We start from the raw sequence: 26,348 nt of genomic DNA on the forward strand, positions 1-26,348 counted from the left end.
CAAAGCTCAGTGGCAAATATATTCCAACTGTGGCTCTAATAGAGACCATTCTTGTAAAAGGAGCCAACTTCATCAGGGTGATTGACAGAAGATTCCTCACCATAGCAACCAGAGTTGTCTCTCTGGAATAACAATATTAACCTCCTTCATAACCAGTTTTCATCCTTAAGTATGAAAGGCAACTGCATGCATCTTGTATGATCCTGTATTTTTATTTTTGAATGAACAGTTAGCACATATATAAAAATAGAACAAGATGCTGGGAAACCAAATGAATTTTGAGTGCCTCTAGTAATAAAGCATTACAATGGATCTTGTAGGCAGAACTACGAAAGGGCAGTGGGTCCTGTCTCTCCTGAGCACAGGCAACAGCAGAGAGATTTCTATTCATCTGTAGCCTCTGAAATTGCCTACTTCATTGATTTGCTTTGTGCTGGGGGGGGGCAGATTTTATTCCTGTTTCATTGTTTGAGCTTATAATTCCTAATACACACACACACACACACACACACACAGAGACGCACACACATTTCCAGCAGTGTTCAAGTGCAAAACAATGAATGATCTGTGGGAAAATGCATATTCTTTCTGGAAAAATATGCATAATTCTGTCACTTTTTTGAAAGAAAGTGCTAGACAGGCCCAAACCTTTTCTGTCACACATTGAGAGTTTTGTAGCACTGTAGACACTGGTGGCTGGATGTGTCTAGCCCCTCAGAGCAGTGCCACACCATTGCTGTGGACCTGACTTCCCACGTCATCTCAGCAGGTGAGAAATGTGGTACCCAGGCAACAAGGCGAGAGACTGAGATGAGAAAACCCAGCTGGAAACCCAGCCGAGCCACTGGCAGCCCAGCCATGATTTTCTGCTCTCAGGCCTGCTTCTTGTCAGAGCCAGCTTTGCTGCACCTACTACTTTGAGACTTTGACCCCGCTTTCTTGAGGCTACTGTATCATTCACAGTCATAATCTTGAGACCGCAGGCCCAAGCTCAGGATGCTGCTAAGGAAGAAAGAGGTGCTGCCTAGGCCAGAGCAAGTGGACTTGTGAATAGGTACCTTAAAAAGCCAAGGAAGAAAGGAAGAAAGTCAGGAAGGAAGGGAGCAAGCAAGCAAGCAAGCAAAATACCGTGGGCCTTGGAGCAGGGAGACAGCATCCAGCAAGCCTGCTCTGAGCAAACCTCTGCCCTGATTTGAACCTAAGCAAGCAAAACTGACAGAAGGCCTAGCCCCTGTCATGTTCTGCTAATCGCTTTTGTAGTAAGTTTGGGATGAGGAAGAAGTCTTTGAGATCACACCGTACTAGACGTGAGAGTTGAGGGTCCCTACAGGGTCCCTTCCTTGCCACCTATTTCCAAAGGTGCTGCCCACTGCTCACATCCCTCCCACCCACAGTGGCCTTTCAGTCCTTCTCAAAGCCTGGAACTGCCCAGAATGCAAGGTGTGGCCCTGAGACCCACAACCACACTGCGGAGCACACTCACGCCAACTTGCCCTTCTGCCTCAGAATTTAGATGAAATTCATAGTGACCAGCTCAGGACCCGGTGTCCTGCATAATTCCTGAGGGAACCAACGATGCCCAGAAGGACTGTTTCACTCAGAGTGGACCTGAATGTGGAGGGCAGAGGTGTGGCTTCTGCTGGTAAAGCTTAGGGGACACCCTCAGGCCGCCTGTATCTCTGGCCCTCCCCAAGAAGCCAGGGCAGCCCCTCTGCATCAGTGTTCTATGCCTCCCCTTCCTCTCTTTTCCTCTCCCCCACCTCCCCAGCGTTCCAGCTCCCAAGGAAGTGGCCACGAGCTGGGAAGCCGGTGTACTCTGCACTCCTGTAATCTCGGCACTCAGGAGACCCAGGCGGGACATTCAAGGCCATCCTAGGCTACATAGTGAGTTCAAAGCAAGACTGAACTACATAATGAGACCCTCATCTCCAACAAACAGAAAAACGCAAGGAAGCAGCTGCACTGTAATCCTTGCCTCCGGCTCTGTATAGAGCACTAGGGTTGAGAAAAGGACTTACGTCGGTCTCTGGGGCTCCTCCCTGAAAAACGCTGTCTAAGCAGCTTTTTAGGCAAAGCAGTGTGTGTAAAAAGTAAGACTGTCTCTGAAGCACTCTGAAGACCTTCCCCTTGGTTTGCTCAGTGACCTCTGCTTTTCCCACTTCCTGTGGAAGCTGCAAGTTTGCTGAAAGCTGAGGTTTGGGAAAGGATTGTTAATCACTTTTAAGAATTGTCAAAATGGGCCTTTTTCCTTAATTGACAATGAGCTTGAAGTGGTAAGAAAGTAAGCCTCCTCAGATCCAAGATATTTGCAATTAGTGTCCCATAAAACAGAACATAAGTTTTTTTGAATAGTTAAAATACAATAGCAAGACACAATTTCCGTGTGCTGAGAGAGACCTGAGACCTACTGCCTAACTAAAAGCAGAGGTGGTGTCACCTGCCCAGCCTGAGCGAAGCAAGCTCCTTCTCTTGCTTTCCACTCAGAGCCCTGCTCTGAATCTTGCTAAACTCTCTGCTTCATGTCAGTAGTTCATCATGCACAGGTGTGCTGGTTTACTCATGCACCTGGCCCAGCCAGCCTGCGATCTCTTTGCGTGATGTCTGGCTTAACTGCTTGGTTGCAACTCCTGCTAATAAGTCGAAGTCCAGTCTCAGTCACCCGGGGAACCCGTTAAGGACACCCCTCTGGCCATAGGCTGTGCCCCACAGCTCTGGGTGGGTGTGCATGAGAGGGTCCTGGGGAGTGGGAGGAAGGCACCGGGCATTCCACATTTAGACCCCACTTCTGCTGGAGAAAAGCAAAGGGAAAAAGGTAAAGGCCAGTACTGAAGCTTTCCAGGACTGCCTGTCTGGTCCTCTCCAAGGTACGTGTGCATGTGTGCTTTTGGAAGGTGCCTTTATTAGTTACCCAGCAAGTATTTAAGGGCTGTGATGTGATTCTATTGCTGCAGTTCCTTCAAGCCTTCCTTCTTCACTCACTGGGATGCAGTCTTTGGGGAAAGCGTTCTTCAGACATCAGGAAAATAAACTAAGTTGAGTATAAACTTCGCAATCTTGACCAACCTGGTCTACATAGTGAGTTCAAGACCAGCCTACAATACATAGTGAGACACTGTTTCAAAACATAAATAAGTAAAAAATTTTTGCTCTACCAGGGCATGATGGTACATGCCTATAATCCCAACACAAGAAGATTGTAAATTTGAGCCCAGCCCAGGCAATTTAGTGACTTATCAAGACCATTTCCAAACAAAATGCTGGGGAGGTAGCTTCATGCAAATACCCTGGGTTCATTTCCAGTAAAACACACACAGACACACACACACAAATCCTCATCTAGGAAAACTGCAATTTGAGGTTTCAAAGCCAGCCTGGGAAATTCAGAGAAATTCTTTCTTAAAATAAAAAGGGCTGGTTATGTAGCTCAGGAGTAGAGTGTTCACCTAGCGTGCATGCTCCGGGGTTCAAAATAGCCTCTGGGTTTTAGGTTGGCACAGGAAAAATAACCCTGTTACATGGAATTCATTTATATTCCAGTGGGTGAAGGTTGCCCAATACACAGTGTAATAGAAGAGTTAGGGGAGATTATGCACGTTACACGATAAGCGTGAAGGAGGAAAAGCAGGAAGCAGGGCAGTGGTTGCTGCAACTATGAAGAGGGTGCGCATGGCAGACTTTGAAGAAAAAAGACATTGGGCCAGTACCTGACACAAGGGGAGAGGGCCTGAGACCTGTGGACAGCAGAGGGAGGGATGTTCCGGGCAGAAGGAAGGGGAAAGGGAGGACTGTGAAGAAAGATCCTGTCGGGGACTAGCAGGGAGGCTGACAGGATGCAGCAGAGGGAACAAAAGGAGCAGAGGGCAGTGCAACCAAGAGGGGAGGGAGGAAGGGGCATCAGACAGGGTTTCCAGGCTTCTTTCTAAAAGAGTCGAAAGGCTTCATCCAAGATGGCGCTCTTCGGCTGATCGCAAAGGCTGGAGAGTGTTAGTTTGTGCCTGTCAGAGTGGGTGTGCGTCACCTGGGAGACAGTGTGTGCGCACCTCAAGGCATTCTCAGAATTGGAGACTGACTGCATTTAGAGGCTGCTCCTGCCTCCTCCTCTCCCACCCATCTCTGTACGTGCACGCATGCCACCAGCCTGGGAGCCACGTGAGGCCTATAGGTTCCCTGGCGGGGGTCCATGCAGTGACAGAGGTCACTTTTCTCACCAGCCGCGGGGTGGGGCTGCTCAGGACAAATAGAGAAAAATGAAGAAATGTGTCGCTCTTTGCATCAGAGCGATCAGTTCATGCTTGCCAAAGCAGTGAAAGCTACCTGGCAAGGCAACGCAAGGGCAAATGAGCAAGGGAGAAACCAAGCACCCGCCAGTGTGGAATGGGAAGTTGCCAATGGAAAGCCTTGGAGGGAGAAGGTACAGAGCGGAGGACGAGGACGAGGACGAGGAGGGAGTGAGCATTAACAGGTTCGAGGCATAGGAGAGACGAGAGCTTGTGAACAGGAGTGAGAGAGGGATAGGGCACGTCCCTCTCTGAGCAATGGTAAGCGTTCAGGAAGATGGCTGTGCAGGCAGAGGCCGGCAGAGTGGTGTAAGTTCTGGAATCCAGGAACGCCGGCTGGCCGGAGAGGTTTGGACGTGGTCTGACCGTGCGTCTCTGCTTCGAATGGCAGGGCAGGAGCAGACAGAACCATGCTCATTTCCTTTTTGCTTACATGTGTTTGTGGTAGCTTTGCCACACAGAAAATGCAAGAGACTCAGTTTGAGTTCTGGTTTCAAGTAAACAACACATCATTATTCAGTATAAGAATGACTCATAAAATATTTGAGGTGTAAATACAGGATGCCTAGGGAAATCTGAATTTCAGATAAAGTATAATAATTAGTATCATTATGTCCTGTGAAATATTTGGGATGTGGTTATACTAAAACCTCTATGTTTGCGTAATTCAGCCTGTGTTCTCACTTGCTGAATTTGGCAGCTAGAGTAGATGGTGCTGAATGAAGCTAGCTAACGCTCCCCACTCGGGGCAGAGCCCCCTCTGTTACCCTCACTGGCCTGGACAGCTGTCCCTCTCCCCAGCTCTGTGCTGGCTCCAGTCTGTGGGTTACCCGTGAGAACGGTCAGGTCCCCAGCTCCCTCCCCAAGGGCCTGCCCCAGCTCCGCAAATCTGCCACTCTGGAGGCTGGAACAGGAATCCTGATTTCCCAGAGCAGTGGGCCTGCTTTGAATCCATAAATAGGCCCGATGTATGGGGTGGGCTGGAGCACCAGGCTGACACTGATTGTGCACAGGCTGTCCCTAAGCCAGGGGCTCTGCTTGCTGAAATGCAGTGCTGTGGTGCCTCTGCCTTGTAGGAGATGACCCCCTCAAACCTGGCGGGCTCCCAGGGAAAACCATCAAGTCTTTTCCTTTCCCTAATGTGAAGCCTTAAAGAGCAGCACTGCATTATTTTTTCTTTTTTAATGCAAAGATGAGAGAGCTGCCCGAAGGAATCACACTAATCTTCTCCTTTGGTCCCTCTCCCTGTCTCTCTTTCTGTCTCTCTGTCTCTATCTCATGTGAGTCACCATCAAGTGTAAGTTTAAAGCACAAATATAAAAACTAATGGAAGCTGCTTTTTATTGAAGCCCAAAATGCTGGGGATTTCCATGGACATCATGTCAGTGTTATGGTGTTTTATCCTTAGAGTAATTCCATGAGCTAGGCTGGGCATGGCAGTGCAGTTGTATGGGAGGTTAAGGTAGGAGGAGTGCAAATTGGAGGCCAGTCTGGACAACTTACAGACATCCAGTCTCAAACTAAAAATGAAAAGAGGTGGGAATGTACCTCAGTGGAACAGAAAAAAATTCTAGTGTGAGTCCTAGTATGGCAAAATGATATTATTATTATTGTTATTACTGTGAACTAAATAGTACTACCTCCATTTTACATATTCAGAGATGGAGGCCTATTTCTAGGTTCAGGCCCACAAACCCTGTTAGAGAGATGATTTGAGGGGCAGAATATCTTTGTCTGAGGTGCCAGGGAACCTTAGACTGGAGTGAAGTCCCAAACTGACTGAAACTCCCAGATGTATTGAGGGACGACAATGGCATAGAGCTCTGCTGAGTATAGATGTTTGTTTTAGGTAGCAAGGCAGGCAAGCGAGGCAGGGTGACTGACTGTCATGGTCTGTGTGTGGATGTCTTCCCAAAGCCTCATGCAGTCATGCATGCAGGCTTCTAGCCTTTGTGATTGATTCACGGTCCAATGCTGGGATTATGGATGTGAGTGCTACACCCTCCCTGGGGCGGGTAGTTTGCATACAATGTAAGGGAGAGAAAGATCCTGCTCTCTGCTGCTGGTCCTCCTTTTGCTCTTGCTGCTTCTGCCATGTCCACCCCCACCCCATGAACTGCCATGTTCTACCCTGCCTTGGAGCCAGCTGAGTATGGACTGAAACCTCCACAAACTGTGAACTAAATTCATTCCTTAATTCTGGGTATCAAATATTTTGTCTCAGGAATGAGAGACAAGTAACCAGGACAGTGACAATTTGGCTGAATAATTAACTTTTATCTGGGTCTAGATGATCATGTCAGTTCTGGTTTTGCATGGTGGCTCTTGGAGAAATCTGTATCATTTGAGGGACAACTTCGTGTTGGTGAGATGATTATTTCTGCTTCGAGCAGTCTCCTTTTTTTGGAGACAGAGTCTTGCTATGTAGTGCAGGCTGGCCTTGAACTCACAGCAATTCTCCTGCCTCAGCCTCCTGAGTGCTCGGATTATAGGCGTGCACTACCACACCAGGCACAGTCTATCTTTTGGAGGTTCTGCTGGAATCAAAGGTGACTGTAAGTATAAGGCAATCAGTAGAGACTTTCTGGGCACTCATGGTGGTTTAATGTCCCTGTAAATCTCTTTCCTTGGTGTCCTCGGGCTGTAAGAAAGATCTGATATGTTCTGTAAGCAATTTAGGACTAATCCTCATTGTATTGCCAGCTTTTAGACAGACACAGCCTACATGATTAACATGCCTATACATACAGCTGGGAAAGGATTTTACCTGAAGTTTTAAGGTAATGCAGTATAGCAATGCTCCTGCCTCAGTCTGCCAAGGCTGGGATTATCCATCCCCATCCGTCCCCCTTATCCAGCCCCCTCCATCCATCATGGAGTTTCAAGAAGAAGAGAAAGAAGGTGCTCATGAAAAATGGTGAAAGATGAAAAAATGGTTCTGACTCTACCTTCTCATAAAAGCTGTAAGAAAAGTTGGCCTATTTTTGAGAAGAGCACATATTCCTGCAAAATGTCTTCTAGGCAAGTTTCCCCATGATTCTGCTTCTAGGAGGAAATGTGTGATCTATGCATCCCCTGGCCCTCGCGTGAGCAGGTGAGAGAGCTGAAAGCTAATGCTTGGAGAACAGGCATGGCTGGGATGGATTCCCAGTCTGCCCACTGGAAGCTGCACTGCTGAGGAAGTCTATAAATGGAGATTACAGCATCAAAACACTTTCAGACTTTGTGTTCATCTGCAGGTCTGAGGCCCTTTGGGTTTGTATGACTCATAGTGATTGCTCTGTCACATTGATTCTGCTCGTTTTTCTTTTGGTCCTGTCTGGGGTGAACGTGGCTGTGACAGAAATGAGGATTTGTTCTTGCTGACGGAGTTAAATTTGGCCCGTGTTCCGTGGCATGAGAAGAAGGAGTGAGCTGAGCTGAACAACTGTCTCGAGGGCACAGCTGAGCTGAGTTTGTCTCTATCACGCTCATCCTTTCATTGTTTCCGTTACTGTACATATTTCAGGGATGTCAGGATTTAACGCCCTACCTTGGGGGAAGCTGAAGAAATGGTCTGTGTTAGCATCGGTGAGCCTGGGAAAGTTTCATGCGTATAAGCCCACTGTTTATTGATCCCATGGAGTGAGAAACCAATTGGAATATCTTGGCTGGGAGAAATATAACCTTTGACCAGCTCAAGCCATTTGTCTGCCTTCCCTGTCAAAAGAAACACATTTAAAATTCCTCACCTGGGAGGAACTTCTTGGAAAGAATATTTCATGCAAATGAATATACTTCTTGGGCTTGAATTACAATTCAGATGAGAAAAATGGCCTCATTACATCTGAGGATACATTTTGTTAGAAGCCATTTTGAGAATAAGAGCAGGGATTATTCTAAGTGTTCTTCAATAGCTTGTATGTGATCTGTGTCTTGCAGTAGATTTAGGGTGTATTTTGCCCCGTATCCCTAGCAAGGGTTTGGTGCTTGGACCACTGATCCATTGATTTAATGTCTATTGCTAAGGAGGAGGCCCTGGTGAAGTTCAGATTTTTAAAATAAACTGTTAGAATGAGCACAGAGGAAATGCAGCACAGTGCTCAATTCTTATTTTGAGAACTTTATGGATAGTTACTGGAAAAAATAACATTCCAAAAATTAAAGTCAGATTTATATTTTGTATACATTTTGAAATTTAGAGAATGTTCTAGCTTCCTCTAGAGATCTTGTTTTGCTCTTTACACCAGCCAGGTTCTGTGAAATTCACTGTGAGGGATGGGAAAGAAACTTCCAGTGAACATTCCCAGCTTTTAGAGCTCTGAGGGCAGCAGCGGTGTCCAGTGTCTCCTCCCCTGGCTGCTCCTTCCAGAGCCCCGTGCTGGCGGGCACTGACCCCATGGCACGCAGTGCTCTTACTGGAAAGTAGATGTCACAAGTTTGTTCCAGTCATCCCTACTAGGGACCTGGTTGCAAATCTGCTGTGACAAAACACTTTTCCAAGGACAGATAAGACAGCATGACTATAGAAACATCAAAAATAAGTTTTTTAAAAAACATGTATATTCCAAGGAAGGAGTGTGAGGGGAGTGCAAAGGATTTTACAAAAAGAATTAAGATGGGTTATGTACATGTATCGTCTCCCCACGATGAATGTAGTCGTTATATACTGCAAACATGTATTAATAAAAAAGGAAAAAAATCCTTATCAGATAGATGTTAAGAAATTGCCATTCTGCACACTGGTGGGCATGGTGGTACATATCTGTAATCCCAGCACTGGACAGGCTGAGACAGGAGGATTGCTGGAAATTCAATGCCAGCCTGAACTGTTTAGAGAGACCCTGTGTCAAAAAAAAACCAAACAAAACAATGTTTTAAAAAAAAGAAATTACCATTCAATGAATGGCTGAGAGGAGAAAAATTACTTTGAATCCCAAAGCTCACAGGCAGCATATGGGATGTAGGATGTGGTATCCAGCCTGGCATTTCATTTGGAATGTCATTGACATCAGTCAGGATATGTGACATCTGGTTAGATGGCTGCCCTGTTCTGATTTCTGCTGATGAGAGAGAAGTGCTTCTTAAATGCTAATGTTCATAGAGGAAGATCTTCTTCAAATGCAGATTTGGTCTCCTAGGTTTGAGTCCAGCGAACACTGCTCTTTCTTAAGCTCCTAGGCAACCATGGAACAAGGTGTGGCCCACACCATCTTCTCCCTTTTGGAAAGGAAATGCCCAGCCTCTTTTTAGTCTGAATTTCTTTTTGCTGCTATGGGATTAAATTGACACCCTTTTTAGCAGCAGGCTGAACCCTGGCAATTCAAGTTTACAACACAAGGAAAGGAACCAAAGGACTGGAATTTCCTTGGGGAGGGACAGGGTTTTAAGTTAGAAAGAGGGCAAGGTGGAGGCTACGAACCTAGAGGGCTGGCTCCGTGGGGAAACTGCACAGTGGTACCTCAGTACCCATTGCTCTGTGTTATGGCTTGTGTCTGGATGTCCCCCCAAAGTCATGGGGCGGGCTTCTAGAGTTTATGATTGATTCATGGTCCAAAGTTGGGATTATGGGTGTGAGTGCTATACCCACCCTGGGGCAGGGAGCCTGCATACAGTGCAAGGGAGAGAAAGAGACTGCTTGCTGCAGCTCTTCCCTTTTTGCTTTTGTTGCTTTTGCTGTTTTCTGCACCATGAACTGTTGCCCTCTGCCATGTGCCACTCTGCCTTGGAGCCAGCGAGTATGGACTGAAATCTCCACAAACTGTAAGCTAAATAAATCTTTCCTTCCTTAATTCTAGGCATCAGGTATTTTGTCTCAGCAATGAGAGAAAAGTAACCAAGACAGTGCAAGGCATGGTGAGTACAGAAAATGAGGACCAAACAAATTGTTTTGGCTGGAAAGAGGCAGTCAGGAGGCAGGCAACCAGTAAGTTCTGACCTACACTCTGAGGACCTAACAAATGAGAAATGCAAGGACAAATTTTTGCATCAAAATGCGTTGAGGACCAAATTCAACAGTTTCAAAGCAGTCAAAAACCAAGGTCTGACTATACTAGCAAAAGAGTAGAGAAGACAGAGAGGGGTGGGGAGTAGGGAGACATCCCAGGGAGAGCCTTTACCACTAACACCTGTCAGCCTGGAGGCTGTGAGAGTATTCCGTGATAAATCCACTAAGGACTTCTGTTTCTCATGCATGGCGCTACTAGTTCAAGACACACCTGACCTTTCCGTAAGTCAGTTCCTATCAATCTTCTTGTCAACACACAGGTTTCAGATGAACACAATATGTCACCATCAGTAGCCAGTCTAATTTTTCACACCTTTGTCTTCCAGTACAAGTCTTTTCTGACCTTGGACAGTATCTGTGACAGAGCATGTGGCTTTCCTAGTTACTTCCAGGTTATAAAGCACATTGTTATTGTCATATATTAAAAACTCTAAAATAGCCCACCACACCTCTCATCCCAGCACTCGGCAGGCTGAGGTAGGAAAATTGCTACAAGTTTGAGGCCAGCCTGGGCTACATAGTCAGTTCAAGGCCAGTCTGAACTACAAGGCAGGACTCTGTTTCAAGAAAACAAAAGAAAAAGCCCCTAAAACAGTCTGATATTCTGATAACAAGGTAACAGTCTCATACCTCATCCTGTGTAAAGATCTTCCCATCGCTGAGTCAGGCCGACTAGGTTTCTGAAGCATGAACAGGAAGGAGTGACCAATGCCCAGTGTGCATCCTCTTTACCTGTTCTGTTTGGGGCGCAGGTAGGACTGGGGTACGCAGAGGATAGCAAGATAGGAGCTGTTGACCTGAGCTGTGGCAACTTGCCCTCTGCATCCTGATACTTTCCCCAGGCTAACATTGCCAGGAGCCCTTACCAAGCAATGGTTGTGGTGCTGTTTTGGGTGTCAGAGAGACAAGAGACCTTAAAGTAACTCTCCTCCTGAGCTCTCTTTCTTGGTCTCATAAAGCCTTCTCCTTTGAGAGAAGCTGTGTAGACACAAGCTTAACAGTGGTCCAGCCCAGAAGCCAAGCCTACAGGCCTGAAGCGTTGCCCTAGTGACCATGTCTGGACTGCCCTTCAGTATACCAGCTCCGAAGAGATGGCTGGTGACAGACTTCTCCACACTGCTTTGTTCAAGATAAATAGGTGACTGGAAGTGAAACTACTAAAACCTTCTGAAAGCCCCGGGTATGAATTGTTTGGTTCATATCTAGATGTTCACTCCAGGGTACAGAGTAAGATGCACTGGAGAAGAGAAAGGACAACAGAAGGTAGAGGCAAACACTTCCCATGTCAGACCTCAGAGGCTCTGTGGGCTTGTGCTAGGGCTGCACCACGTCAGGACAAACACGGATCAGCTCCAGTAGGAGGTGCTGCCCCTTTGGCCAGATGAGTTGGATTGTATCCCCACCTTCAATTCTGCACACAGAGTAAGAATGCAGCCTTCATGCTTTGCTCCCCTTCACAAGAAGGAGTCATGTTTTAAAGGCACATTGGTTATGGATTGAATTGGGTGCAGACTCCCAACTACACACCAAGGGTTGAAGTTCTAGCACCAGTACCTCAGAGGTGGCCTTAGTGGGAAATGGGATTGTTGCACATATAATTAGTTCTGATGAGATCGCACAGGAGTGGGTATGCTCCTATTCCAGGATAACTGGTGTCTTTCCAGGAGCCCGCGGGTAGATGGAGATGTGCTGGGAGAACAGCATGTGATGGGGAGGGCAGAGCCAAAAACAGCCAAGGATTGCTGCTAAGAAAAAGAAACTAAGAAGGCAAAGGAGAGGGACCTCCCTTTGAACTTTCTGTGGGACCATGGCCTGCAAACACCTTGATTTCAGACTTCTGGCCTTTGGAAGCATCAGAGGATACATTTCTGTTACTTTAGGCCACCCAGTTTGTGATGAATGCGCCCTCTCACGGCCCTGAGGGCAGGGTTGTAATTGCACTTCCTTCTAAGCATGTCTGATCTCATTCAATAGACTGGAAGCTTGAAAGAGTCCCTAGAGCCCTCTGCCTAACAGGGAACACAGTGCATGCCAGTAAATTTTGGTTGAATGAACAAATTTTAGGACTTTAGATCTTAATGGTGTATTAAATACAAACAAAATATAAGAATTAACAAGGGAGAAATGCCTGCCAAGATTGGTGTGTATGTTATTCATAAGAACATTACATAAGCTCATTTATGGTTTGCGTAAATGAACCATTATGCCATAATTTGAAACTCAAATCAGTGGCTTCTCTGTGGCACATAAACAAAACAAAACAGAAGTCTTCCTCTCTTCTCTGCATGGTACAGATGATCGTTGTGTCAGGCCTGGTCCTCCCTTCCTCCTAACTTCACAGCATATTTTCTGGTTTTCTACCAGAGCTGGAGTAGCTTCAGAGGGACTCTTCCTGCTGGTGAGATTTACATTATTTGAGATTTAAAGCAAACACTATTTCAAAACTAGCAGTAACTTCAATAACTGACTGAAGTTAATGCCCTAAGGCAGAATCTTGGGCCATCAATTCAACCTACCTTGTCCATAGTCACCAGGAAATGGCAGGCCTCTGGATCATTGCTCCTAGGCCTAATAGGCCCCGACAAGATGGTTCCCATGCCTGGGAAAATATTTGTGGTTGTAATCTCAGTAGGTCTTTATTTCTTTGCGGATTCTGTTCTGAACAGCAACATAACACATAATCAGTTACGAGAGACACAGGCATGTGTGTGTGTATGTGTGTGTGTGTGTGTACACGCACATGTACACGTGCATGTGTGCATACGCATGCATGTGTGCACATGTGTGGGTGTATGTTTTCATGCATTAATCAGTACCAGCAGAGATGAAGGACGAGGGAGGATCTGTATTACAACTAAAGTTAGAAATATAAGCTGTACAGAAAATACAAGAAATGAAACCTAAACAACCTGAAAGTTTCCCCCTTTCCTTTACAATTTTTTCTTTTCAGAGTCCTTTATTTCTATTTAAAGATTCTGGTTCTACTTGGTAGTGTCACTTTACTTCCTATTCAAGTGAGACACCCAGTGATGTTTTCAGGGAATTCTTTTTACCTCAGCAGAGCCCATACCCTTTGACTTCATCCTGAAATTCATACAGAAAATTGTGCTCAATCTTGCTTTAATCCAGTCTAATAAATGTGAGTGGGCTTCCTACTTTCTGCCAGGCTCAGGGATTGGCAGTTAAATACAAAGATGAGTATGACCCAGTTCCAGATTGTCAAGAGCTTATTACCAGATGTGTTCAGATCCCTGAAGTTTTTTGCCTTCAGAAGACCCCTGCCAGTCCTTGGAGCTCAATGAAGAAGTTAAGCTTCTGGGTCTGGTATCCCTTGATCATGAATCTCCTCTGTGCCTTAGATCCCACAGGTGCTCTCAGAGGTGACCCACCCAAAGGGCTGGAGCAGAACCAGGTCCTCCTGGACCATCCTTGCTTCAGATCTCCCCAAGGACAATACTTCCATCTGCAGTATAGATGCATGGAGTTCTTTCCCAAATGTTTATTGATCAGGAGTTTCCATTTGAGTTCTGATAAATCTAATGATGATATCAGCTTCCAGATTGGGGAACAAAAGGTGGGTTCTACTTTGTTGTGGGTGCAGAAAGTGCCCAGTGACATTGTGGGGTACCTGGGGCCAGAATGTGTCTTCTTACTCCTTCCTCCAGGTATGAATTATGTGAGGCCCCCCTCCCCTGGCTGACCTCCTCTCACTGAGTTCACAGGTGGAGACAGAACAGAGAGGGCAGAGCCTGTCAGGCTTAGCCTGTGTGGTTTGTGACCCACAGTGCAGCTGGGGAATGAAAAGGGTACACTGAAAGTAAAAGGGGGCCAAGCTTGATTCCTGCTTTTCAGGTCAAGCATCCCCTCACATGTAGGATGTGGCTGCAGGAAACTTCTGCCTCTCTTGGATTACAAATAAGCCCTATTCCTACTCCTCCTTTGGGGAAAGGGAAGAGAAAGTGAGAAGAGGACCAAAATATGCATTTCAATCCTTTCTGACCCCAGTGTGGAGCTCTCTTTTCTTCTATGAATGTGTGTGCCTGTGTTGAGTGGGGAAGCAGCTGAGAATGTTAATCGCTGGATAGGCCCTCCCAAGGTAATTTTCCACATGTAGGATCAGAATTAGAGTTATAGGTAGGCACTTCTGCCAAACCCTCCGGATGGGCCTGTGAAGGAGATGGTCTCCATGGACGCTCTGCCAGCTCCGATCTTGAGTTTTCTCCCCTCTGTTCATCCTCCCTGTAGCCACTTTCTCAGGTCTCTCAAAGCAGGCACCCCATGGCTGTGCCAGGAAAATTCTTGCCTCTCTGAGGGTTTCTTTTGAAAATTCAGTAACTTACAGCTTCTGTGACATGTGCAGTGGTGCTTCCTGCTCAGTCATCCCTGCTTCTGGACTGAGGCGGACTGGCCTGGGAGAACTATGGGTAGGCTCATTGCCTTTTCAGGTTGGATCGAAACATCCTCATCTTCTTCGTGATCTTCATCTTCATCCTTGTCCTAACTGGTCCTCCTCCTTCCTTCTCGTATTAGGTCAGCTAACAAGATAAATACATCTTTGCCTCAGGCACCACATAACTTGATCCTAGTGGAGAAACTGCAGGTTTCCAATTTGCCTGCCTTAGGTCTTGCCTCTCAGGAAAATGAACACCTCTGTACTAGGCAATGGGAACTACAGCTCCTTTCCCACCTTCTCAGGCCTGAGAACCTCAGGAGGGGCTTGGTTTTGCTCTGTTTAGGTCACAACTTCAAATTAAATTGTTTTGAGCAAGGTCTTCTGATAAAGTAGGCAGAAAAGAGGGTCTGTAGTCCACCCCAACAAAGGCAAGCAGATAAAAGACTATCCAGGGAAGAAAAGGATGAGGACCTGGAGGAAGTGTTTCCAGGACTGGATACTGCAGCCCTCATAGGCACCAGAGGAGGCCCTGAGCGGCTGGCTGTGGTGCGGGGAGACACGGGCGGAGGAAACTGAGAGACAGGCCTGGAAGGCAAAGCAAATGCAGCCGTGCTTGTGTTCAGGAAAAGTGAGTCAGTGTTTGGCTGTGGTGTGGAAGTCCACTGGGAGGTGGGAAGGCAGGAAGAAGGGGCGGAGAGTTAGGCTGTGAGCTCTGACTTTGTGGGAAGGGTCTGTGGTTACTGGAGGCCCCCAAGGAGAGGGAACTGATCGAAGCAGCTTGTTAGGAAGACTGATCCCATCATGGTGAGTGGAAGGCTTGAGAACAGGGAAGAGGACCACTCAGGGTGAGTGAGATGGAAACCATGAAGAAGACGGTGGCAGCTAAGATTTCTTTTTTATTAAAGATATTCATTGCTCCAAGAACCTTGTGTCTGTTATTTCATGCAGTCCCCACACCTTACTAGGAAGAGAGGCTGTTGTTTTCACCATTTTACACACAATAATTCCCCAGAAAGAGAAGCAAAGTGACTCACCCAGAATCACCCAGCTATTCAGTGGGTCCTCTGCTCTACTCATCCAGGCAAAACACAGATGCAAGCAGGGCCTGAGCAAAAGTAGGCCAGTGGCAATGGACTGGTGGCAGCGAGTTGGGATTCACATAGATTTGGCAACCACTTGACCATGTGTAGGGAGGGAGAAGGGATACTGGGATAAGAGAGTGAGAAGGGCCACGCAAACTCTTGCTCTAGGTCACTGAGAAAATAGTGATAACGTCAATCAAAGTAGGAGCTGGTTTTCGGAGCAAAGTGGTAGCTTAGTACCAGCCACCTGCATCACCGTTCTGTGATGCTCTGGCCCAGCCTCCTTGCTTTCGCTTTGGTCCTTATAATCCATTCAGTGTATGAGCATGTCTGTATTCTAGAAAGCAGATCATGTCATTCACTGTTAAAAATCTTTCAATGTCTTCACAGCCAATGAATCAGAATCCAGTCTCCTCCTTGTGGCTGAGAAATCCCGCGCAAGGAGCCATGGCCTGTCTCTCTGACAGGATCGCATCACCTTGCCCTGGTCTGCCCTGCTGTCAGTGTGCTCCCCACACCTGTGGATCCTAGCTGTCCTCTCCGCATTGCTCCTGTTCCAGCCTCATGGGTGCCTCCCAAGTGCTGTCCTGCACTTGCTGGCTGTGCCCTTCAACTACTATTTATCACATTTTCCATTTTTATCAATGACCACTGATGCAATCATGTTTATTTGTGCATGCCTGGTTTTGTTTCCTGTTGCTGCTGTAAGAAGTGACTGCAAACTTGGTGGGTTAAAACCACCAAGATGACAGATTTATTCTCTCCCAGTCTGAAGGCTGGAAGTCCAAAGCCAGGATCACTGAGCTGAAATCAAGGTGTCAGTAGGGTTCCCAAACACTGGAAGCTCTAGGGGAGAATCCACCTCACATCTCTCTCACTTTCTGGTGACTGTCAGCATTCCTTGGCTTGTATCCACATTGCTCCGGTTTTTAAAGCCAATACCTTCAAATGGCTTTCTGCTCTACCTTCACATTGCCTTCTCCCCTGTGTATCTGACAAATCTTTCTGCCTCCCTCTTTGAAGGATACATGTGACTGCATTTAGGGTCCACTGTTACAGGCCAGGATAAATCTCCCCATGTCAAGGTCCCTAATAGCAGCTGCAAAGGCTCTCTTTCCTCATAAAGTAATGTTTACTGGCTCTACAGGTTAGGGTCTGACCAGTTTGGGGGGCCATTATTTGCCCCCTATAATTTCTAGCTCCATCCACTTACTCCATGGAGGAAATATGCTGTACCCCAGGTGTCTAGAATCCCACTCAGCACACGGCTGATGCTCAATTATTATTTATTAAATGGGTAAATAAATTAATATAGCTAATATATTTTCTTCTAAAAAGTACTTGTTTTTATCTGCTCATGATTTAATAATAACATACCATACTATTCTAACTTCTATAACAATAAAATAGCTTTCTATGACAGGCATCTTACGTAAATGAAAACATGATTTAATGAAATGGCAGTTTATGAGCTTTAGGCAAATCAAATGTGTGAATTACCTTGTTTAGATTAAATGACTCTTGTGCTCAGCAGTGAGCATCTCTAAGCTGTCTGTCTTGCTAATACAGCAGCATCATTATATTCAAAATAATTCAATTTAATTACCTATAGCAAGAAATTTTAGCTGAATTATTATTGTTATAAGTATGATTTTTACATTCACTCTTGAACATTTTTCCAAATCATGTGGCACTCAGAAAAATTTAGCAAAAGTATATGTTTTTAATGGGCTAAATAAAACCTTATGAAACCAACAAATCTCGTTCTAACCCTTGCTTTGCCAGTTACTGGTTGCATGACTCTGGGTGGGAGAGTTGAATAACCTAAGATTCACAGTTTAGGTCTCCGCTCTATGAGACAGAGTTTTTGAGAAGAGTGAGATAAGATATACACGTGATATGTGCCTCTCGGCTGTTCGCCACTCTTCGCTCCCATTTCCCACAGACGTGCCAGTGGAGGGTAGGATTTATTTTGGAGCTGATAAAAACTCCTCAAACCCAAACATACATAAACATATTGGCCTAAGTATATAACAGACCGACCTGTGTGAATTACTGTCCTTTCAGCACGATTCTTGATTATTCTCTCCCAAATTGCATCGATGCTGAGAAACCACCCCATCTGCATCCTGGCATCCGATGCCTCTGCCCAGGTGATCAGGGTAGAGGAATAAGGGTGAGACAGGCGAGCCAGTGGTGGCGAACCTAGACTTGAATGGTTTTTCTTTTAAGACAAAAGGTGTTAATATATGCATTGTTTTTGATAAGCTAAAACCTCAGTATTCAGATTTCATTGTATTTTGGCATTTTGCTATAAATAAGTGGGTTTTGTGTTGCAGTTTGGGTGCTTGTCTCTAAAATGTTCACCATCACTGGGCTAGGGGCTGTCAGAGAGGACACTGTTCTTGGGGCATCTGGTGTTTGAGCAGGGCTTTCTCTCCACAACTCAGGGTAGGTGCGACTGGCAGAGGGAAAGGAGGGCCTGCCACCCCCAGGACTGTCCAAAGGACAGATTGTCGGCGGGGGGATGGATGTGTGGTAAGGACCAGGTTTCCTTCAAGAAGAAATAGGTTACAGATGTGTAAGTCTTTTGAAACATGACACAAGGCCAGCCCACTGGTCTGAAGCTAAGTGGGAAGTGGGCCAGCAGTCACAGAATATATTAAAGCAGAGGGTAATATTTCTTTACAGTTTTTTCTTCTGTACTTTGTTTTATTATGGTTCACTATTTCAAAGATACTGAGATTTAGAGGAGTCGTGAGAGATAGTTGGTTCAACCTCCTTCCCCATGAGGAAATCTTCTTTAAAACATTCACCAGAGATGGCCATCCTTTGTGGTGTCCTCTTTGTTATAACTTAGTTTCTGTAGTCATTGGCTTTTATAGGGCATCATTAACTTAAACAGTTTACATTTCAAGTCTTGTAGGAATAGCTGCCTTTGCTGTATGTGTGTGTGGGACCTATCTCAGATTAGACACCAGGACTTTCTGCCCCTTGTTGTTCTCACTGAGTGGGGATAGAAAAGGGAAAAGGATGACCTGTCAGTCAAGAATCCTGGGCAGAACTAGAGCAGGGAAGGAGTGGCTGCAGGTCTACTGGCTTGAGAAAAGTTGTTCTGGCCTTTAGTGTTGTTCTAGTAAAGTAACACTAATCAACACATTTGTTTATAATGTGTTGATACAAGTAACCCACCTACAGAGAATAATTTTAGAAACATCCAAAGCAGTCACACAAAAATTAACATCTGGAGGTCCTGGGATTATTCAGCTTCTCTGTTACACATTCTGCTCTTTTCACATTGTGGTGTGAACATCTTCCCCATTATGACATGGTCTCCCACACCACAGTCCCTAGTTAGGCTTCATGTTCTACTGAACAGCTGGGGATTATTTGACCAGCTCCATCCAGCTTCCTCTCACCTCCTGCCTCCTCATGCTGGTGAGGGAAGCTGCCTCTGGCATAAACACTTCTTAATCTGCCTTGACTCTCATCCAACACATAAACACTTGTCCCAGTGCATTTGGATGGGACGATACAATTACAGTGTGTTTCCTGGGAGTAATCACGGTGGGGCTGTAGAGTTCGTCTTCCGGCTTTGTGTAGATGATGTGTTAATTACACTCTGTCAAGCCACAAACTTCTATTCCCCAAGCCTCTCTCAGTAAGCACAAGCATTTTTGTTTCATGCTGCAAGTGAGGATAAGTGTAAATTGTCCCTTTGCATCAGCCTTGGCTGCCAACTTCGGCTCCACTGCCTTGCTGCAATTAAGGCCTGGGGCTTGTATCAGACCAGAGTGGGCTGTGGCAGGACTGCCAGGCTCACAACCTGTGACAACTCACCCGGCCAAAAGCTAGAGCCTGGGCTTCCACTTCAGGAAAGGTAGTCCTACTCATACAGTGCCGCTTCCGGTCCCATTGGCTCTCTGCTGCCCTCATTCAAAGGGGACACTGTGTCGTACAGCTGCGCCAGTGAAAATGGCAACAAACCCAGAAGCAGAGGCAAACACTTGCAGCAGGATTCTAGGGAAACCTCCATGGCCTGGTGCTGTGAGAAGGGCAGAGCAAGTCAGGGACCCTAATGCTATAGAATCATGAATTTGTCTGGGTCAGATTGACTTAATGCCATGGATTACTCTGCTTTGTAAGAAACACACACACACACACACACACACACACACACACACACCCCTCCTAACCCTTTAAACAATCTGTCAACAATAAGATTTGACTTGCTGGCTTGACCTCTGAGCCTCTAGCTCAGTTTCATTTGGTCCTGACTGCGCTGCTGCTCGTAAGGCCACCTTGGTACTCTGTCCTTAACCTTGGTGATCTCATAACCGTGGCCTCTTCCCATGTGCATCACACTCTGGATGTTGTCATTGTCTTCCCTCATCTGTTTCCTCCCACGTTCTTTTGCTATAACTGCTGGTCTCACTGGGGGCCCTTGGGGTCCGACTGGGCATCTTCATATGAAAGAGCACACTTTTCTCCTTGTGATGTTCTTGTCCTGGGCTTAAACAGTGCTGCTTATGCTCTGGGTCTCTAGGCTTCCCTGTGTGGCTTTGGAGGCAGTGGATGTGGGTACGCAGGAGCCAGAGCAAGAAAGGAAGAGGTGGTACACTCTGGTGCATACTGATTTCCCACCCCCACGGGCCCGTCCTAGCACAGACCTTGCCTCCTAGCCGCAGACATGCACACTTGACCCAGGCCGAGTTAACAATGTACCCCTTTTCCTGGGCATGGCCATCAGCCCAGGGCTGTGAGACCCACATCAAGTTCATCGAAGTTTGTCCCTGGGATTTACTTATGATATCTGGAGAGAAAAGCTCTTTCTTTCCATTGGGTTTGCTAAGCAAAGGCTGCCACGTTCTGTTCTCTGTGGACAAGGAGAGCAAACAAAGCCAGAATTTAAAGAAGAACAAAAACAAGCAGAAGTGAGGATCTTCTGTAGAGGCACTGAGAGCAGCATGGTCCTTGAAACCAGGGTCCCTTTCATCACTACTTCATTTATATGAGAATCCTCAGCATCTTTCTCAACAATGGGAGCTAGTTCTTTCTTTCATAAGCTAATTTTTGATGGCTTCTGATGTATGGGGGCCTGAAAGGAACCTGGCTAATAAGCACTCAGATGCCAGCAGATGCCAGTTTGATTTGGGTACAGAAGAGACAACCCTCTAGGAAGTACAGAAAATATACAACACAAGGACACTGTGAGGAAGACTCATGTCCTACAGGCAAGCAGAGACCATCTCCTGCCATAACAATTTGGAATATGAAAGCAAACTATGACCTTGTTTTATAATCAGAGGCTGGTGTAGCCAAGAGCATGTGGACTCCACTCCCACAGATCTCTGACCTGCACTGGCTCCGGGCTGGACCCTGCACTAGCCACCGCACAGACACACATGTGGAACTGAGCCTTGGAGATCACTGAGCTGTGCACAACTCCTCCTCCCCTCCACACTCTACAGAGAGAAATTTCTGAGAGCAGATTATAAGATGTTGGCGCTCAGATAAGTGTAAAGGAACAGAGATAATCAAGTATAGCATCAAGATTGGCGGTTGGGAGGCAGGTGTTTGGGGAGGTCATTTAGCTTGAAAAAAATACCAAAGGAAAAGCAGGTATACAAGAGGGAAAGATTCATAGTGGAAAATATTACATTCATGGTGCATGAAGAACACCACGTTCCTCTGGTCTGTTGTATTGGGAGGTGCTTGGGAACATTCAGTGTTCAGGAAAGAGTTCTGACCAGGACTTCAACACTGGATATCACAGACCTATTAATGGTATGGAAACCACAGATATTGGATAACCTTCTTACATAGGAAGATGGGTGCACTTAGACTCCTAGACCTACTAGAGCAAATTTCCATAAGCTGAATGGCATAAAACAACAGAAATGTATTGCCTTACCTTTTAAGAAGCTAAAAGTCCAAAACCAGTTCTCTCTGAAAGTTATAAGGAAGTCTTCTCACTGGTCCTTCTCAGCTTCTGGTGACGGTTGGGCATCCCTCGACACCCAGCTACAGTGCTCCAGTCTCCGCCTCCATGGTCCCATGACCTTTTTCTCTGTGTCTGTCTGTCTCTGCACATTCTTTCCTTTTCTGATAGGAGCAATAGTCCTCTAGAATGTAGGACCCACTCTGATCCAGGCTGACCTTATCTCAACTAATTCCCTACTTCTAAATAAGGTCCTGTCTTGTTGTGAGAGGACATGAATTAGAAAAGACTATTCTGCCCAATAACATGGTGAAGACTGGTGACAGTGAGCATTTTAGAGACGAGCACCTGTACTGCAACCTGAACTGCAACCCGAACCCGCATACTGATCGCCAAGTCCAGTGCTGCAATTAAACCTGAATGCTGAGGTTTTAGCTTAGAAAAAACAGCTGCTGTCCAATGCTCAATCACTGGGCGAGTTGGCTCGTGTGCTGACAGAGAAACCTCCATGTGCCTACCGTGGCACATGTGCCATCAGTTCAACACCATAGTGAAGAGGAACAGAGGCAAGCAACATCCTGGTGGGGAGAAGGAACATGTTAGCTGAGACATGAAAAGAGAGACAGAGGAAGAAGAAACAAGGCAGAAGAGGAGTGGTGCGGGGCCGAGGCTTAAAGAGTTGGGGAGTGAGTAGTAAGAAGTGTACTGCATGGGGTGCATTTGTGCCCCTGAGAATAGGGGCGCTACTTTTCTGGCAATCGCACTACATTTGAAATATTCTTATTTAGGATATAGCCTTCAGTTTTCAGTCCAAAGCATAGCCTTCAGTTCAGCTCAGCTCAGGCCCTAACCACCTGACGCCATGGAATAACCCACTTATTGGAGATTAGAGCACCCCTCCTGTGCCGTGGAGGCTCCTCTGAGTTTCCTTGTTGGGGTACTGTGGGGTGCACTATTTAAATGAACTCATTTCCAGAAGTTCCCCTCTGCACTCGCTGTGGTCACTGTCTCGCTCTTCCATAGGAGCCTTTATCTTCGTAGTGTTCAGCACCAGGCAAAAGCCTTGCCTTTTTCCCTTGAAAAGAAATAATCAGACTGTCTGACTCTATCTAGCACTTTGGATGTGTGATTTCATTATTCATGGTTGGTGCTCCTCTGCTGGCTTCTGATCTGCAGTTTACAGAACGTGTGCATAAGGAGGCTTTCTGATCTCTTTAGCCTCTCAGCCCAGGATAACTTTCCATTTATTCATCTGATAAAGTGCTGATGCCGTGCGCCAGCATATTTTAAATTTATCAAGATACAAACACGGCATTAGATTTATCTGGCCTAGATCAGCTCCAGGTTCCTGTTGGTGCTCCTCAAGTGTTTGCTGATGATAAACAGCAAGTGAGACCTGTGGAGTTTTTCCCAACCATCAAATCCAGAAAAGGAATTCTAAGAACAATCAGCATTCTACCACTAGCATTGCTCTTTATTATTAGTGTGGCAAAGTAGTTATATAAATAATCTCAGCCTTGACTAATGAAGTAGTCACAAAAATACACACAAAAGAAACCTTTTAATTAAAATTTTTCATTAGAACCAGACATTGTAGTGCATGCCCATAATCCCAGTGTGTGGGAGGCTGAAGCAGGAGAATCACCTTGAGTTTGAGACCAGGCTGGGCTACATACTGAGTTCAAGGCCAGCCTGAATTACATAGCAAGATCCTATCACAAAAAGCAATTAAACAGATAAAGAACAGATAAACATAAATAAATAAATTAAATAGATATATAAGCAGAAATAAATAATGAAATAAAATTCTTCACTGGCTCTTCACTTCTTTTCTGATAAGGATTCTATCATTAACTTCTGAGGACCCTGCCTCCTCCCTAGCCTGGCCCTCCCCACATCTGCCCTTTTACTTCTGGTTTCAGCCCTGCCACCTGGCTTTAATTCCAGAGGAGTGACACTTCACTTCTTCTTGTGAGTTCAGTGTTTATTTTTGCCTTTATCTCCTACTTGTCCTCCTCTTCTCACCTCAGCGATCCCTTTCCCAGGGAAGCCTTTGCTGACTTTCTCCATGTTTCCCCTGCTGCTTTGGCCTTGATCAGTAGGGCAGGGCAGAGTGTTGTGTTTGCTTGCACGGAACTGTGAAGTCACAATCAGCTGGGTATGTGACCATGGCGAGTACCACTACAGCTCGAGGGCAGATGGACAAAGATCCACTGAACTGGACACACCAACCTTCAAGGCCAAATCCATCCTGAGAATTCATGTGTATGTGCATATGTGTGAACATATTTATGGCCCTTTGTACAGCTTATAACCATCTATTACATGGAGACATTCATGCTTTATCTAATATTTTGTGGTTGTAGGTGCTTTCAGGACAGGGAGATGTATCTGTTCTACCTTTGAGTCTTCCTACAATGTCTGATCATACAGGAATAGACAGAAAATGCTCAACAAAACTATTGAATTAATTTAACAGGTCATGTGCTAATTATTTTAAAAGCATGTTCTTATGTATTCAGCTCAGCAAGGGTTAATTAAGTGCCTATGATATTCAAGGCCCCAAGTATGGCAGCAGAAAGTTTCATTTCCATAGGATAATTTAGGATTAAAACATATCTAAACATGATTCAACTGTCAAATATGAGTTTGTCAGTGACAAAGAAATTCTCCTGTCTTTATACTACAGGCATTCATTCATTTCATTCATTCATTCATTCAACAACACCTTGTTAGATACTTATTAGATGTGCTTATGACAGCTCTGGATAGAGTATTTCAGAAGAAGCAACACAAAAGAAGATATTGCACTTGTCCTTGTCCTTTGGAAAGAAAAGTTCAGAAGATAAGGCACCTGACAGAAACTGTGCAGCCTGCATTTAGTCTCCCACACCCTGCTCTGTCACTAAGTGCATAGTGAGCTTAGCAAGTCACCCCATAGCAAGCCTGGATCTCTTTTTAATGTCTTTATAGTGAAGGCTTTAGAATGGATGATATCAAAGTAATAATGGGGTCTAGAAAGTATTGGGTTCCAGGTGTTTATTCCAAATTATTAGATACTCAGAAGGTGTACTGCCATTTTGCACTCATAGAACCCTCTTTCTCTCATGGGGCAAAAGGAGCAGAGGGATGTAATAGAAAGTTAGACCCCACAGATGGTCCTCTCCCGGTACCACCAGGCCGAATGCTGCAGCAGGCTCTGGTCACCTCCCTCTGCCTGTAGGCTAAAATGCCATGCCCAGGCCCTGTCAGTGCGTGTAGTTCCCTAGCATTCTCAATTGAACTGATGATTTGGGATTTAACAACATGGGAATGTTTAGATGTGTTTCCTAAGTAGTGACGATGAAACTTAAGGAAAGTCAGACTTCACAATGTTATGACGTGGTTTTACTCTCACATGTTTATATGATCTATCTGAAGATATGCTTAATTTTTTAAAAATGAGGATGTGTGTCTGTAGAGAACCAGAGTAACAGGAGACCTGATGATCCTTCCTTCAGAGAAGTCTGAGATCCGACTTCCTTTTAAGCCTTTCTTTTTAAGCGTTCATTCAGATACAGGCAACTGGAAACCTAACCAGCAAGGACTGAAATTTTAAGTTGTTTTTCTAGCAAAATGCCTGGAAGTGGGTGGCTCTAGGTGCTGGAGCCTGCGGCAAAACAGTTTCCCTAGGTGGCACTTTCCTTATATTAGAACAGCGAATACTCCTCGAGGCCTCACCAACTGACTTCCCCTTTGTCTCAGCAGCAGAGAAGGTTGGCAAAGCAAATGTTTTCTGTTGCTTTCAGTCTCTGCTGTGGAAGGAACATAGGCAAGGAGCTGATTGGGCATGTTTGTGACTGGCTGCCGCCGTATTTATTCCCTCCCTTTAGTTGCCCACCAAATCCAGCTGCTGGGTAAATAATTTCACCCATTGTTTGAGGGAGAGTAACTCTGCACAAGCATCCAGTTATCGTAGCCAGCACCACACCTTGCATCTTTAGTGAATTTAGTCTTCTGCATGTAGAAAATGTACTTGCTTTGGACATAATGTAGAAGGAAGAGATCGCCACTAGCAGAAGTGTGGATTTGGAAAAAAGGATGAAAGTAACACATTTTAGCCAGTGTTTCATTTTGGTTGGTTTTGTTTTGTTTTTAGTAAATATCTTGTCCTGTGCATCTGAAATAATGAAGAGAGAGGATTTCATTCTTTGCTTAGGCTACCTATCTAGCAGCCTGTGCTACTGCTTTATGGGAAAATGTTCTTTATTTATGATCCTCGGTGTATACCTGAGACATTAAAGAAGTTCTGTGTAGAATCAGTCCTTCTACCAAGTGTTTGGGATTTTGATATTGTCTTAAAAGTTAAACAGAGTTCAACAGTCTTAAAATGTGCTAGTCTGCCTACGGGTTTATCTAGCAGTGTAGTTGTTCAAAATCTTAGTGGGCTTCCTGGTGGCCTTGCTCCAAGTCAGTTGCTACAATGTGTGTGTCTGTGTGGCTCCTTTGGGAAGAATCCTAGAGAAGGAGTTAGGACTATGGGAGACGTTTTAGGGGAGGTGTTAGTCAGGTTTCCATCACAAAAGCCAAAGATGATTGACTTAATAAGAGTAAAGGTTTACTTTTGCTCGTGGTTCCAGCCCCTGGCCACCCTGCCTTGCTGCTTTGAGCACATTACTGTACATCATAG

At 45.6% G+C, this 26,348-nt stretch overlaps 1 long non-coding RNA gene across 3 annotated transcripts; it reads right to left on the reverse strand.

The window, feature by feature from the left end:
• Window positions 1–12,330: 12,330 nt before the first annotated feature.
• Window positions 12,331–17,948, reverse strand: LOC102005624. 3 transcript variants are annotated; one of them, XR_264561.1, is made up of 3 exons: window positions 17,782–17,948; window positions 12,780–12,916; window positions 12,331–12,658 (listed from the first exon to the last, which is right to left on the reverse strand). It is a non-coding gene; the product is annotated as an uncharacterized LOC102005624 (long non-coding RNA). The 3 variants fall into 3 exon arrangements; XR_264562.1 differs by lacking the exon at window positions 17,782–17,948 and adding an exon at window positions 15,691–15,947 and having other exon boundaries at window positions 12,780–12,921; XR_001231850.1 differs by lacking the exon at window positions 17,782–17,948 and having other exon boundaries at window positions 12,780–13,612.
• Window positions 17,949–26,348: the final 8,400 nt, after the last annotated feature.

The sequence above is a fragment of the Chinchilla lanigera genome, unplaced genomic scaffold, assembly GCF_000276665.1.
Source record: "Chinchilla lanigera isolate Chin_1 unplaced genomic scaffold, ChiLan1.0 scaffold00117, whole genome shotgun sequence".
In the NCBI taxonomy this organism is placed as follows: Eukaryota; Metazoa; Chordata; class Mammalia; order Rodentia; family Chinchillidae; genus Chinchilla; species Chinchilla lanigera.